Here is a 16,224-nt window from a genome sequence, read left to right as displayed (position 1 = left end):
CCTGGTTGATGTCTTGACGTAGGGTCCAAGTCCTCTGGATCACGGTCGTTCCGAAAATCACGTTCCCGAATGTTTCATTCCGTTTGGACTCCCTTTGATATTCTTTTTCCGCGAAACTTTGAAACAGGCAAAAAACAGCAATTCTGGGCTGGGCCTCCGGTTAATAGGTTAGTCCCAAAAATAATATAAAAGTGTATAATAAAGCCCATTAATGTCCAAAACAGAATATAATATAGCATGGAACAATAAAAAATTATAGATACGTTGGAGACGTATCAGCGGCATGAGTGCTGAGGAGCTTGGGGCACCCGGTGATCTTGGGGCGTCGTCCTCGGGAGCCCGCGATCCTTCTCCTGGGGCGGCGATGATTGAGGCGACGTGGCATGCGGTTCCCGAGGCCAAGGCCCCAGATGCCTCGAGAGGTTGTGGTGAGACGGCGCCCGACTGTTCACCGCAGCCGGGCACCTCTGAAGTAGGCCCTCCAAGCTCCTACTCGGCCTCGCCCCGTGCAGGTCGCCACGTCTAGCGCTTCGGTCGGCGTTGCATGGACTTCGAGGAGCTCCGCAAGAGGAAAGGATCCCCGAGCGGCAACAACATCTTCGGGCCGTTGAAGCGGTGAAAGTACATCGCCATCGACGCGTAAGTACCTTACTGTTATGGCTTCTTGCGTGCTGTTTTCTTCTCGTGACGTCAGTCCTTCAAGGCTCCTTTCGTCGAGGCTGCTGTGTCTCCTGAGAAACGGCCTCCTCCTTCTTCGACTCCCCCATCGGCCTTGAGCGTTTCGAGTCCGCTTGCTGCTCCTGGAGCAGGGTTGATTGAAGGAGCGCTCTTGCCTTCGTGGCGCACTGAACCTGCGGCTTCGTCGCCCCTCCCCCACGGTATGGCGTGGGGCTTGGCGGGCGTGCCCAAGACCCCTCCTCTGGTCATGGGCAGTAGCTGGTTGGCCTCGATCTCTGGCTCCCCTTCAAGCAGCAAGCCCCGATTGGCTTGGGCTCCTCGCGAGGACCGGTTGACAGCAGGCGCAGCACCAGCCCCCTGCCGAGGGGTGGTGCGCCACTTGAAGCCCCGCCCGCAGCCCCCGAGGTGGAGGACGAGGCGGGCCGTGCGTTTGAGCTCGAGCGCGGGCGGAGCGTAGTTCATCATGAGCTCTTCCAGGAGGCAATGGGCGCAATGAGCCGATTTGGTGAACAGCTCGCGGGTGTTGACTCGCGCCTTGAGGCGGAGGGTCTCCGGCTGGTGGAGGAACGGCGCAAGCTGAGGGTGGCTATCAACCTTGGCCGCTACTAGCGTGATCTTGAGAACGCGAAGGCCGATGCGTCCCTCAAGGTTTCCTGCGAAGCTTGCTCCCGAGCCTTGGAGGAGGCTCGCGAGGCTGACCGCCGCCGCGAGGCTGCGGAGAAGCACGCGTGGGAGCTCCAGGCCTGGAGTGCGTCCCTCGAGCAGCAGGTGGAGGCGCGCAGAGCCGCTCTTGCGTCGCTGAGGGGGACGCCTGCCGAGGAGAAGGTCGTCCGGAAGCGCGAGGAGGCGCTAGCCCTAGAAGCCGTGGAACGCAGCCTTGAGCTCGAGCGACTAGAGACGAGGGAGTATCAAAGTTGCTGAAGCAGAAGATGCCGTCGGGGTTCGCGAGGCCAAGGTACAGGAGGAAGTCGACCGCCGGGTGGCCGAGGCTCGCGCAGATCTGGAAGGTAGGTATGACTTGAAGTTGAAGCTCGCAGGGACGGAGGATGCGGGCAGGGCCGCTGCCCTCAGGCCCAGGTTGGACGAGGCGGAGAGGCGTGGGGAGGCCACGACCGCCGCTCTGGTCACGGCGCAGGCGGACTTGGCCTCCGCCCGCGCCGAGCTGCTTTCTCTTCGGAAGTGGGTTGATGACACCGAGACCGTCGCGCGGCAAAACAGGGAGGAAGTGCTCCAACGGAAGACACTGGAGCGCGAGCACGCCCCCATGCTTGAGGATCTCCGGAACAGGGCTAATACCGCCCTGGGCCACATCTGCGACGAGAATGCACCGCATCCCCACTCGAGTGACTACGCCAGCCACCTGACCTTCTTCACCGATGTGGTGATGCGCCTGGAAGCCCGGTCTGACAGGGCTCGCCGGCTCATGGAAGAGAGAAGCCGGGGCCTGCTCGGGCGCGCATTCTCTCGCGTCTTTAGCCACCTCAGGAACACCTTCCCTGACTTCGACTTCGACACCGCCATTGCCCCCGTACCATAGGCCGTCCGGGGTGACCTGGCGCGATGGGTGGAGGACAACGTGGATGCGCTGGTTAGAGCCTTCGCTTCTGACGACGACGCGGTGGTGGTCGTCGCAGACAAAGGCGACGTGGTTGACGACGGCGGTGAAGGCGTCGCCGAAAGCGGTGAGGGTGCCGGCGAAGACGAAGACGACGCGAGTGACGCGTCCGAGGGCGATGCAGCGAGCGACATATCTGGCTGATCCCATGTTCTCTTGTCTTTGTATCCTGTACGCAAAAACCCGGGCGCGGCCCTTGGAAAACATGTAAGAGCATTTTGAGAGGGGGAGCCCCTCATGTAAGCAAGTTGCAGCCTTTAGTTTCCTACGCGGTATTAAGTATGTGCCCTCGCGAACTCGTAAGTCCAGGGGCGAGTTTCCCGTCGTGGTTTACCTTAGTCTGTGCCAGCCTCGAGCTGGGTCGCGAGGCGACGAGTTTCTGAGAATCCTGCGGAGCTTGTCGACCCGTCAGGAGGGGCCCCGCAAGAGGCAAGCACCAATTGCAGCGTTAGCGCGCGCTCGGCACGCGTGCGCTTCGCGCAGTCCCGCTCGCGAGGGGCTCGTGAGGGGAAGGCGACAGACGTGAGTCCCAGGCAGAACGAAATCCAGAAAGCGAGAAATTGCTCGAACGAGAAAAGGCACCCCCCGCGCGCATCGTTAAAAACTCGACTTCAACTTAAATCCAGATCCAAAAAGCAAGGCTATAGAAAAAGAGATCCCAAATGAAAGGCCGCGTCCGGCGCCTATTCTAGTCTTCTGGTCTTCAAGTCTTCTCACCAGCGCGGAGCTAAGTGTTTCCACTAGGCGTGGGAGGGAGCCCCAGGGCCTGAGGCCGGCACCCCTGAGACTCCGGGGCGTGTACAACCCCAACTCATTATTACGTGAGAGTGTCACGGGCGGCGAGCTTCACATGCACTGGGCCTTCTTCACAGGTACCGGCCTTGCTTCATATCGCCAGACAAGGGCCCCGCCTTGCGCCACCCTCGACCACCTTTAAGTCGACCGGCAACTTGGACGACACAAAGGGGGGAAAGGGGACGCCAGCGGTGCCCTCGGCGACCACGGGTCCTCTGCCGGGGGAAGGGTCGTCGAGGCCTCCCCGGCAGAGGGCCTACCTCCGGGTGTCGCCCGGCTTCGCGTGACGTGGGGAGGGGCCCTGCTCCTGCCTCCCTCCGCGCAACCCCCAGCGAGTTTCCCCTGGCGGGAGAGGCGTCGTTGCGCCAGGGCAATCCGCCGAGGCTGTGACCTGGTTCACTGGAAGCCCATGGCTAGCGTAAGCTTGCTCCTGAGAGGTTATTGGTACCCTGTAGTCGTTGTTGCTGGCGCGATCGTTGCGGTCCTCTGTCGGTTCCTGTAAGGCTTCCACTCCTAGCGCCCCTTATTCCCAATCCTCTTCGAGGAACGAGCCGGGGTCGTCCTCCTGTGCGTACTCCTGGTCCATCATGCGGGACACGTAGGCTTCTGGGGCTCTTACCCCGAACACCTCGCCGTAGTGCCCCACACTCCATGTTGCCAGGCCCAGCGTGGCGTCCTGAGGACAGTAGCGTGGCATCTCGCTGGGACCATGGGGGGCGACGCTTGTGCCCGTGCTTGTCGCGGGCAACAGCAGCATGGGGGCAGCGGAGCCCCCGGCGCCGCCGGCCGCGCTGGTGTTGACGAAGCCCCCAGGCACGCCCGATGGCGCGTGGTTGCGGCGATGCCCACCATGAGACACCGTAACGGCCTGCGAAGGGAGCCGATAACAGAAGGGCGGTGCTCCCGACGCCGCCGCGTCCAGTAGCTCGGCAACGCGTTCCAGTAGCGCATCCCGGCCGCTCTCCATCAGCCGGCACCGCAGCAGCTCTCTCGCCACTGTGAGTGCTGGCCGCATGTTTGCCTGCTCCCGCCGCGAGTGCGGCACCGTCGCTGTGGCGCGGCTTGCTTCCCTTGCAGTGGCTCGTGCTTGTCATGGAGTGAGGGCGGACGATGCCTGGCCGCGCCGCCCGCGCCCCGCAGCGTCGGGCGGCGCTCGCGCCGCCTGGAGCCCGGGGTCGAGGTCTTCATGGGCAGGTGTCACCGCTCGGGCTGGCCAAGCTGCCCAGCGGTCGGAGTCAGCCCTTGGGTCACCGGACATCGTGGCTACGGAGCGTCGGCAAGCTGATTAGCAGAGAGGAAGCTCCGGCGCACCCCTACCTGGCGCGCCAAATGTCGGATCTCAGGTTCCGGCAAAACCCTTAAGGTTCGAACACTGGGGTGCGCGCGAAGATCTTCCCCTCCTACCGATCCATGCCCTAGCTCACTAAGATCTCGCGGACGAACTCAACGAACTCGCAACACAAAAAGACACGAGATTTATACTGGTTCGGGCCACCGTTGTGGTGTAATACCCTACTCCAGTGTGTGTGGTGGTCGATTGCCTCTTGGGCTGATGATGAGCAGTACAAGGGGAAGAACAGCCTCCTGAGGTTGAGGTGTTCTTGTGCTTGGTGAACTTGTGTGGGTCTGGATCCGATCAGTTCAACCTGCCTCTACTGTGGTGGCTAGCTCTACTTATATAGGCCCTGGTCCTCTCCCCAAATATTGAGCGGGAAGGGAGCCAACAATGGCGGCCAATTTGAAAGGGGACAGCGAGTACAAGCTATCCTGACAAAAGCGGTCTTCGCCTGCGAAAGGCTCTGGTGATGACGCCGTCTTGGGATCCATGGTGACCTCTGTCCTGCTGGCCTGCTGGTCTTGGTCTCGTTGCACGGTTATGGAAACCTTTGCTTGATGCCTTGGTACTCTATGCCTGCGCTTGCCTCCTTAGCACCAAAGAGGAAACAAGGATGCTGCACGCGCTGGCGCCCGCCTGGCGCCCGCTTGGTGTCGATCGTCATGGCTCACGTCACGAGAGCCTCGCGAGGTTTGCCCCACCTTGATATCTCCGCTCCTCATGTGGTAGCCTGGAGAGGCCGCTCCTGAGAAGGTCTTGCGTCATCCGCCTCATGAGGCTTGGCCCCTCGCGATGGTCTTGGATGCCTTGTTGATGAAGGTGGGCCATACAGGCCTGCTAGCAAAGCCATGCCGTGGGCCGCAGGCACGCAAGTCTGGGGACCCCCGTTCCCAGAACGCCAACAGTGCTCACTCTCTCCACCAGAAGGGACACTAGCTGAGGCTGCTACCTCTTCCACTTCCCGCTGTGCCACTAGTGCTGCACTAACTACTTGATTAGTTGCCGCCAGGTATAGCAGCAACAACTCTTGTGGTTTGGGAGCAACCAAAGTGGGCACAGAAGATAAGTAGATCTTCAAATCCTTCAGTGCTGCATTTGCTTCCGGAGTCCACTTCATGGGTCCCGCCTTCTTGAAATTTTTTAAGAACGGCAAGGCGCACTCGGCAAACTTGGAGATGGACATGCTAAGTGCGGCAACGCACCCTGTCAAACGCCTCACATCCTTAACTATCTTGGGTGCCTGAATATGCTTGATGGCCTTGATCTTATTGGGGTTGGCCTTTGTCCCGTGATGGGACACAAAGAAACAATGTAGCTTGCCAGAGGGAAAGCCAAACACACCCTTCTCCGGGTTCAGCTTGAAGTTGATCTTGCGCAGATTAGCAAACGTCTCTTCTAAGTCTTGGATGAGGGTTGATCTATCCTTGGTCTTGACCACAATATCATCCATGTAAGCTTCAATGTTCCTGTGCAATTGTTATTCAAAAACAATCTGGACTGCTCTTGCAAAAGTGGATCCGACACTCTTCAACCCAAAAGGCCTTCGAACGAAGCAGTATGTGCCACATGGGGTGATGAATGAGGTCTTCTCTTCGTCTTCCTTGGACATAAAGATTTGATGATATCCAGAGTATGCATCTAGAAAGGAGAGAAAATCGCACCCGGAAGTGGAATCCACAATCTGGTCAATGCGCGGCAAGGGAAATGGGTCCTTCAGGCATCCTTTTTCAGATCCGTGAAATCTATGCAAAGCCTCCATATTCCATTAGCTTTGTGCACGACCACTGGGTTTGCTAACCACGTTGGATGTAGTACTCGTCTGACCAAACCAGCTGCCTCAGGTCTCTTAATTTCCTAGGCAATGAACGGATGCCGCTCCAAGGCTTGCTTTCGGACCTTCTGCTTGATGGGTTGGGCATGTGGGCAGACACCAAGGTGGTGCTCGATTAACTCCCTGGGAACACCGGGGATATCAGATGGTTGCCAGGCAAACACATCGATATTCGCCCTCAGGAAGGCAACGAATGCACTTTCCTATTTGTCATCAAGGGTGGCACTGATAGTGAAAGTACCATCAGCGCCAGCCAGCCCTGCCGGGACCTTTTTCACATGAGGTGTAGCAGCCTCGGATCTCTTGCTATTGGAACTCTCCGATAAGTCATCAACAGGCGCAGCACACTGTCGGCGTCCTGGGAACAGGGGTCCCAGACTTGCCTGCCTGCGGCCCACGGTGTGGCTCCACCCGCGGCCATGTATGGCCCATCTTCACCAGCAAACACTAAAGACCCTCGCGTGGGGCCAAGCCTCGCGAGAGGGACAATGCAAGAACTCCTTGGGGGTGGCCTTACCAGGCTAGCTCGCGAGGGGCGGAGAGATCAAGGCCTGGGGCACCTCGGGAGGTTCCCGTGACGTAAGCCATGACCACCGGGGCCAGGCGGGCGCCAGCGTGCAGTGTCCTCGTTTCCTCTTTGGTGCTAAAGAGGCAAGCGCAGGTGAGGAGTCCCGAAGCATCAGTTAATGGTTTCCATATCGGTGCAACGAGACCAAGACCAGCAGGACGGCAGGACGGAGGTCACCGTGGAGCCCAAGATGGCATCACCACCAGAGCCTTTGGCAGGCGAAGACCACCTTTAGTCAGGATAACTTGTACTGGTTATCTCCCTTCAAATTTGGCCGTTGTGGCATCCCTTCCCGCTCAATATCTGGGAAGAGGATCAGGGCCTCTATAAATAGGACTAGCCACCACCTTAGCAGGGGGACGGATCATTCAGACCACCAGCCACCTCACAAGCTCACCAAGCACAAGAATACCTCTCCTCGGGAGGCTGTTCTTCCCTTGTAACCGTTCATCCTCAGCCCAAGAGGTAATCCACCACACCACACTGGAGTAGGGTATTACACCACATCGGTGGCCCGAACCAGTATAAACCTTGTGTGAGTTCGATGCGTCCATCTTTGAGATCGCGGTGAGGGCGTGAGCTAGGGGGAGGAGAGATCTTCGTGTGCACCCCAGTATTCGAACCTCAAGGGTTTTGCCGGAACCTGAAATCCGACATTTGGCGCGCCAGGTAGGGGTGCGTTGAAGCTTTCCTTCTGTCGATCCACACTCCGTCACCGCAGCACCTTGCCCCCATGGCCGGCATTGCTCTTCCGGCTGCGACGGCGGATGCCCATGGCGGGGCCAGGGGGCTCAAAGCCTTAGCCCCCGCCTTGCGGCGGGTGTAGTGGCCACCCAAGTTAAAGAGATGCCGCCGCGTTACGACGGCGCGGCGGACCTGTCGGCCTTCCTACTGGCGTATGAGGAGGCCGTCCTGAAGGCCGGGGGCGACGACAAGGTCATGGCCAACTGGCTTCCCGTGGCCCTCGCTGGTGCACCGCGCGCCTAGCTGCTCAACTTCCCAGGATCCACGGTGACATCTTGGGAGGAGCTGCGCAACCTCTTCATTGCGTGCTTCGCGGCACCGGTGCTCCCCGCCATTGCGGCCCTCCTCGGTGGCTCGCAAGCACCGCCCTCGGTGGCTCGCCAGCACCGCCCTCGGTCCGTCACACCAAGCCGTTCTTTCGCCAGATCGGCGCCACCTCCGCGCGGCAGGGGGCTCCCCCGGGTTGGGCGGCACCCAAGGCCGACCTAACCTTCGACCAGATCGGCGCCGGCCTCAACGTGCTCTCTGTGGAGGCTTTTAGCCTCCTCCACATACCGCTCGAGCGGCTCCGCCCTAGCAAGCCCTTCTCCGGGGTCGGCGGTGGCTCCTCCAGCCCCCTGGGGCTGATCCGTCTTCCCGTGACCTTCGGCACCCGCGACAACTATCGCACTGAGCTGATCGACTTCCACATCGCCCAAATTGGCCTCCTGTACAACGCCATCCTCGGGTACCCAGCTTTGGCTCAGTTTATGGCGGCAACCCATCCGGCCTACAACCTCATGAAGATGCCCGGGAGCAAGGGCGTCCTCACCGTAGTTGGAGATACCAAGGAAGCTCTGGTAGCCCTCAAGCTTGCCCTCAAGACCGTCGCGGCTGCGCGGCCGGCCGACGAGGTCGCCGCCGGAGTTAAGGAGGCCGCACCAGCCAAGAAGAAGCAGTTGTTCAATCAAGATCGGGCAGAAACCAAGCAGGTGCCGGTCGAGGAAGATGGGTCCTCTGGAGCTACCTTCACCATAGGTGCCAACCTCGACCCAGATCAAGAGGAGGCATTGGTGAAGTTCTTGCGTGCCAACAAGGAGGTATTCGCCTGGCAACCCAAGCAGCTGGTAGGGGTCCCGAGAGGGGTGATCGAGCATCACTTAAGGGTGTGCCCCAATGTCCGCCCCATGAGGCAGAAGGCGCGGCGACAGTCCACGGAGAACCAGTCCTTCATCGTCCAGAAAACCCGCGAGCTGGAGGCAGCTGGTGTCATTCGCAAGGTTCGGTACACCCAGTGGATGGCGAACCCCGTCGTCGTGCCAAAGAAAGGCGGGAAGGAGCGCATGTGTGTCGACTTCACCAACCTCAACAAGGCCTGTCCCCAAGATCCGTTCCCGCTTCCACGCATCGACTAGATCGTTGACTCCACCGCCGAGTGTGACTTGCTATGCTTCCTGGATGCGTTCTTAGCCTTTCATCAGATCAAGATGGCGGTAGAGGATGTGGAGAAGACGGCCTTCCTAACCCCGTGCGGGGTGTACTGCTACACTTGCATGCCGTTCGGGCTGTGCAACGCAAGCGCGACCTTCCAACGGCTGATGCACATCGCCCTGGGTCAGCAGCTTGGGAGGAACGCTGAGGCCTACGTCGACGACATTGTGGTAAAGTCTCGGGAGGCGAGAACTTTGATTCAGGACCTAGAGGAGACCTTCGCAATCCTGCGCCAGGTGAACTTGCGGCTCAACCCAGAGAAGTGCATGTTTGGTGTCCCTTCAGGCAAGCTGCTGGGCTTCCTCGTGTCCCACAGGGCGATCGAGGCCAACCCAGAGAAGGTCAAGGAGATCGATGACATGAGCCCACCACAAACTCTCAAGGAAATGCAGAAGCTTGCCGGCTGCGTGACTTCACTAGGGCGCTTCATCTCCAAGCTGGGAGAGCGCGACCTACCATTCTTCAAGCTGATGAAGAAGAAGGGCCCATTTGAGTGGACCCCGGAGGCTGACCAAGCGTTTCAAGACCTCAAGAGATACCTGACCAGCCCTCCGGTGATGGTGGCGCCCCGCCCTCTTGAGCCCCTAGTGCTCTACCTCGCCGCCACTCTTTACTCTGCCAGCGCAGCTCTGGTGGCGGTCCGGGAAGAGCGCCAGGCCAAGGATTCGTCACGCCGAGCCGCACCCCCAGCTGGGGCGATACAAGACCCAGAGGGCACCGCATGGGCTGCGGCGACGCCAACGGACAACCAAGCTCCGCAAGACGGCGCCCTCGGGCATGCAGAGGCCCCAATGAGCGACGAGAATTCGGGGGTTCCATCGCCTCAGGGGGCGCCTCAACCTCCGACGGATGTAGGTCGCGTCGACGCGCCCGCCCTCATCGAGCACCCAGTGTATTTCGTCAGCACGGTTCTGCGGGATGCAAGGGCACAATACCCCATGCCTCAGAAGCTCTTGCTCGCGCTCTTGGTAGCCTCGCGTAAGCTACGACACTACTTTCAAGGTCACCCAATCAAGGTCGTCTCGACTTATCCACTGGAGAGGGTACCAGGAGCCCCAACGCAGCTGGAAGAGTCGCTGAGTGGAACATCGAGCTGGAAGCATTCCAGTTGGAGTTCAACACAACTAGGGTCATCAAGGGAGCCGCGCTCGCCGACTTTGTGGTAGAATGGACTGACGATCCGGGGTTTGAAGCAGGCGAGGATCGATCCCTCTCGCCAAGAAGTGAAGCACCAGATGGCTGGGTCATGTATTTCGATGGCGCGTTCGCACGCCAGGGCGCGGGAGCTGGAGCAGTGCTCATCTCGCCTACTCAGGACAAGCTCTACTACGCCATGCAGCTCTGCTTCCAGCATGGTGAGAAGGTCTCCAACAACATCGCAGAGTACGAAGGCCTCATCGCTGGCCTTAAGGCTGCGGTGGCCCTGGGGGTGAAGCGCCTCACCATCAGGGGCGACTCGCAGCTCCTCGTCACTTCTCCAACATGGTGTACGAGCCAAGGGACGAGCACATGGAGGCGTACCTCGCAGAGGTGCGCAAAATGGAAAAGCATTTCCTGGGTCTAGAATTGCAGCACGTGCCACGTGGCACCAACAAGGAGGCTGACGACATCGCCAAAAGGGCATCCAAGAGACTACCCCAAGAACCGGGCGTCTTCGAGGAGCGGCTCTTCAAGCCGTCAGCAACACCTTCGCTTTCGAGGCCGGCGCCGCCTCGGGAGGAGCTCCCCCAGCCACCAGCTCGGGAGCCCTGGCCTGCGGCCCGACCTCGGGAGCGCGCCTACTCTTGGCGCTTGAGCCTCAGGAAGGGTGCTGGACCAAGGAGTTCAAGGGATACCTGATGCAAGGGACGCTGCGGAGAAAGAGGAGGACGCGGAGCGTGTGGCCCGGCAGGCCACGACGTACTGCATCCAGGACAGTGAGTTATACAGGAAGCGACAGAATGACGTTTCTCTATGTTGTATCTCCAGGGAATAGGGGAAAGAATTGTTAGCTGACATTCATGACGAAGACTGCGGGCACCACTCATCGTCATGAACCCTCGTCGGCAAGGCATTCCGCAGTGGGTTCTACTGGCCTACGGCGCTCAACGACGCGACTGAGCTGGTGAAGTCCTGTGAGGCCTGCCAATTCCACGCCAAGCAGATCCATCAGCTGGCTCAGGGCCTCCAGACCATCCCGCTCTCGTGGCCATTCGCAGTCTGGGGGCTCAATATCTTGGGCCCGTTCCCCCGAGCGCCTGGGGGCTACCACTACCTCTACGTCGCTATCGACAAGTTCACCAAGTGGGTGGAGGTAGAAGCTGTCCGCACCATCCCGGCTGGATCCATGGTCAAGTTCATCAAGGGTCTCATGAGCCGGTTCGGGGTCCCTAATTGCATCATCACCGACAATGGCTCGCAGTTCACTAGCAATCTTTTCAAGACATGTTGTGCTAACCTTGGAACGCAGATCTGCTATGCTTCGGTGGCACACCCCAGGAGCAATGGCCAGGCCGAACGCGCCAACGCGGAGGTCCTGAGAGGCCTCAAGACCAAGACCTTCAAGAAGAAGCTCGAGGCCTGTGGCAGGGGCTGGCACGACGAGCTCCAGTCCGTGTTGTGGTCCATCCGCACCACCGCCACCAAGCCAACAGGCGAGACCCCATTCTTCCTCGTCTACGGAGCAGAAGAGGTTCTCCCTCATGAGGTCAAGCATTGCCCCGGGTGGGTCCTGGCGTTTGATGAGACGCAGCAGGACGCCATGCGGGGGATGGACCTCGTGCTGGGGGAGGAACGATGTCGCGAAGCCACGCTATGAGTGGCAAGATACCAGCAGGCGCTGCGGCGGTATCACTGCCGCAGCATCCGCTCCAGGACGCTCGAGGTGGGTGACCTCGTCCTAAGGCGGGTGCTCTCCAGGGAAGGGATGCATAAGCTTTCACCCATGTGGGAGGGCCCGTTTAGGGTCGCCCACGTCTCCAGGCCTGGCGCCGCGCGCCTGGAGACGCAGGACGGGGTCCCCATTCAGAACACCTGGAACATCCAACACCTCCGGAAGTTCTACCCATGAAGCAAGGCCCAGCGCCTGTGAAGCAAGGCCCAGTGCCTGTGAAGGTCTCTACTCGTGACACTCTCACGTAATAATGATTGGGGTTATACACACCCTGGAGTCTCAGGAGTGCCACCCTCGGGCCTCAGGGGCTCCCTCCCACGTCCTAGTGGCAGCACTTAGCTCCGCGCTGGTGAGAAAACTAGACTAGGTGCCGGACGCGTCTTTTCATTTGCTTTCCGCAGTTGGCTTGCCTCTCTTTAATGAAAATTTTCTTTCTGGTGTTCTTTGCCGGCTTGGTTCCATCGCCTTTTGCCTTCTTTTCTGCCCTCGGTTCCTCGTTTTGACCCGTACTCTCCCTTGCGTGCCTCGCGAGGGGGCTGGACAGGGCGCTCATGAGCGCATTTTCCTGTTCTTCGCGAGGCACCCGCGCTTGAGCTCACAAGTTGGCGCACCCCTCTCAATCCGTGCCCCTCGAGTATCGTGATGCGAAGCGCTGGGTCGTGGCCGGCTGCGCCTGCGACCAGGGAAAGGAAGAATAATAGTTCCCTAACGAATTTTTGCAGTTCCTAGGCGCCTCCCAAGCCAAGGAGGCCTCGCCAGGTACTGGGAAATGCGCGCCTCACGAGGCGGAAACTACTTCGAGCACGTCAAGCTAAGTTATTCCTACGCGCCTACATAAAACGTCGATGCTGCAACATGACACAGGAACGATAAACATAGCATAGCAACTTGGAAATCATGGTTTGTTGCACGCCCCTGCGGGGCCCCATACTTGTCTCTCTCTTAATGCAGGAAGAAAAGGAAGAACGAAACAAAAGTGGCGCGTTCCCCCATAGCAGTTCGCGAGGATGAGCTCATGGCGCTCTCCCGGGCTCAGCCAGACCCCTCCTCGCGCTTCACTGGGGTGCGGCGACGATACGACCCGCTGCCGCCCTCGAAGCGGGCGCGGCGGCGTGGCGGCTGGTCGTAGCCGCCGCTGCTGGAGCTGTCACCGGAAGAAGAGTCGCCGTAGCTGGGCGAGCCACGGCCGTCGCCGAGGATAAGCCCGCCTTCGCCCTCGTCACGGCCGTCACCGAGGCTGAGCACCTCACCGCCGTTGTTGTCCTCAGGGCAGCACCCGACGTGGCGACCATCTTCCCCGAACACCCTCACATAGAGGGTCGCGTTGCCATCGTACTTGAAGTGGAGGGTGCACCGCTGGCCTAGGCCTCGCGCGCGGGCAAACGTCTGCGAGCTGCGGGCTAGGGATGCGTTGCCCGCAACGGAGACCTTGACCGTGGCCCATGAAGCCTTGCTGCAGTAGCCGTCAGCCTGCAGCCAGAGCCCGCATGGACCTGTGGCCAGCAGCTCGCGGGCAAAGAAGCGTGGGAGCTGAAGCCAGGTGCCGACCGGGTTCTACGACCACACGACGAACTCCGACAGCACCTCCGCTAAGTGGAAGCACGGCCGGGGAGGCCGCGCGACCATGGCGCGCCTCCCTTCGTTGACAGGGCTGCCACCACCTGGGCGACTCCCACCACACGAAGAGACGCCACTGCGGCCGCGAGGGGCCACGGCAGGGGTCGCGGCGTGCTTGCGGGGACGGCCGCGCCCCCTCTTGGGCGGCGGTGAGCCAGGCCCCTCCTGGTGGGCCTTCCCCTTCTCTGTGGCCGAGAACCTGTTCGCACGCGCCATGGGTGTCACTACTAGCAATGAAGCAAGGAAGAAGAAGCGAGCAGAGCAGGAAGAGATGAGCGACGGGGGCTCCACCTCCCCTCCTCATTCATAGCGGGATAAGGCCAACCGGCGATCCCCACGATCACAGGTAATGATGATTTTTCTCTGCATGCAGCAGGGACTCGTCAAGTCGGGCAGTTGCCGAGGTAGCGTGGGGAAGCACAGATGCCCACGTCCAATCAATCGCCACGCGTCAAGCGAGGACGCGGGCTGTTGGGGCCCGCGGCGCTCCGCACTTGTCCCTTGGCTTCGCCTCGAAGCCAAGTCCGAGCGCGCCTTGGGCCCGAGGGCTACTGTCGGCGTCCTAAGAACGAGGGTCCCCAGACTTGCCTGCCTGCGGCACGGCGTGGCTCCACCCGCGGCCCTGTACGGCCCATCTTCACCCGCAAACACTCAAGACCCTCGCGAGGCGGACGACGCAAGACCTCCTCGGGGCGGCCTCACCAGGCTGGCTCGCGAGGAGCGGAGAGATCAAGGCCAGGGGCACCTCGCGAGGTTCCCGTGATGTAAGCCATGACGACCGGGGCCAGGCGGGCGCCAACACGCGTAGTGTCCTCGTTTCCTCTTTGGTGCTAAAGAGGCAAGTGCAGGTGAGGAGGCCCGAGGCATCAGGCAAAGGTTTCCATATCGGTGCGATGAGACCAAGACCAGCAGGACGGCAGGATGGAGGTCACCGTGGAGCCCAAGACGGCGTCACCACCAGAGCCTTTGGCAGGCGAAGATCACCATTAGTCAGGATAACTTGTACTGGTTGTCTCCCTTCAAATTTGGCCGTTGTGGCATTCCTTCCCGCTCAATATCTGGGAAGAGGACCAGGGCCTCTATAAATAGGACTAGCCACCACCTTAGCAGGGGGACGGATCATTCAGACCACCAGCCACCTCACAAGCTCACCAAGCACAAGAACACCTCTCCTCGGGAGGCTATTCTTCCCTTGTACCTGTTCATCCTCAGCCCAAGAGGTAATCCACCACACCACACTGGAGTAGGGTATTACACCACATCGGTGGCCCGAACCAGTATAAACCTTGTGTCTCTTGTTCTGTGAGTTCGACGCGGTCGAGCTTTGAGATCGCTGTGAGGGCGTGAGCTAGGGGGAGGACAGATCTTCATGCGCACCCCAGTGTTCGAACCTCAAGGGTTTTGCCGGAACCTAAAATCCGACACACACTCCTAAGAGGTACACTTCCTGGATTCCTTGTCGGCGTCCCTGCTAGCCTTCTTCTTTCGTTTGCTTTCCTTGGCGGGAACTGCTGCTTCAGCGGCCTCTGCCGCGACTGCGTCCCGATACATATTATCCACGCAAATAATTGCGTCCTTCTCGTCTGACAGAATGGAAATGACGCCCACCGGCCCTGGTATCTACAAGGTGTTGTATGCATAGTGGGATGCGGCCATGAATTTTGCTAGTGCTGGGCGTCCAAGGATTCCGTTGTACGGCAAGGGGTGGTCGACCACATCGAACTCAGCCCTCCCAGTCCGGTAATTCAACTCTCCCCCAAATGACTCTGGCAACATGATCTTTCCCTTAGGACGACTCGTGCCAGGGTAGATTCCTTGAAACGTGCCCGTGAACTTGAGCTCTTCCTCTGCTATCTCAAGTTTGCTGATGACCTTTGGGGAAATCAGATTCAACCTGGCCCCGCCGTCAACCAACATCTTTGTGACCTTGATGTTGCAGATTGTTGGTGAGACCAACAATGGCAAGCACCCTATCGCGGTGGTGCGGTCAGGGTGGTCCTCATCGTCAAACATGATGGGCGTGCGTGATCACTTGAGCGGCTTCCGAGATTCTACCGCTGGCACGCGCCCACTATTTAAGTTGGCAGTGGGAGGAGTGCAGAGATGCACCCCCGTCAATGCACAGGGCGTCAGTGACCTTCTGGAATTCCTGCTCGCTGGTTTCTTATTCATCCCCTCCATCACTTTCAACATTGTAATCCTCCTTCTCTTGGCCCATGGTGGGTTTTCCTTGATTCCGAGGAGCCTTGCCGGGGAGCGACTTGCTTCGCCACCTCAGCCCTTCCCGCCAGCAACATTCTGGCCTTTCTCCTTATCATGTTTCTCATACTCGGTCCTCTACTTCTTGACGAGCTATTCAACTTGATGGCACTCCTGGAGATCGTGGCCCTTGGTATGATGAATCTTGCAGTATGGCCCATCACCTTTCCCAGCCTTCTCGGCAGCCGCAGCCTCCCGGCAATAAGTGCACGTGGCAACTTCCTTGCCGGGGGCTTCGGCCTTAACCTTCTTGCCGATACTAGGAATGCCCAATCCCTCAACGGTCATTACTGCCTTATCCCTGCGCTTCTTGTTGTGCTTCTTGTTCCTCTTCTTCTGACTGGTGCCCTCGTCGTCATCCTCTGAGTCGATTTTGACGCCATCTTCTTCCATAGGTAGTTTCCTCCCCTCCTCCACCTGAGCACACTTGTCCACCAAG

This window comes from Triticum aestivum, chromosome 6D (assembly GCF_018294505.1).
Source record: "Triticum aestivum cultivar Chinese Spring chromosome 6D, IWGSC CS RefSeq v2.1, whole genome shotgun sequence".
Classification (NCBI taxonomy): Eukaryota; Viridiplantae; Streptophyta; class Magnoliopsida; order Poales; family Poaceae; genus Triticum; species Triticum aestivum.
The sequence above is the reverse complement of the archived record's forward strand: the minus strand, read 5'-3'. Positions refer to the sequence as shown.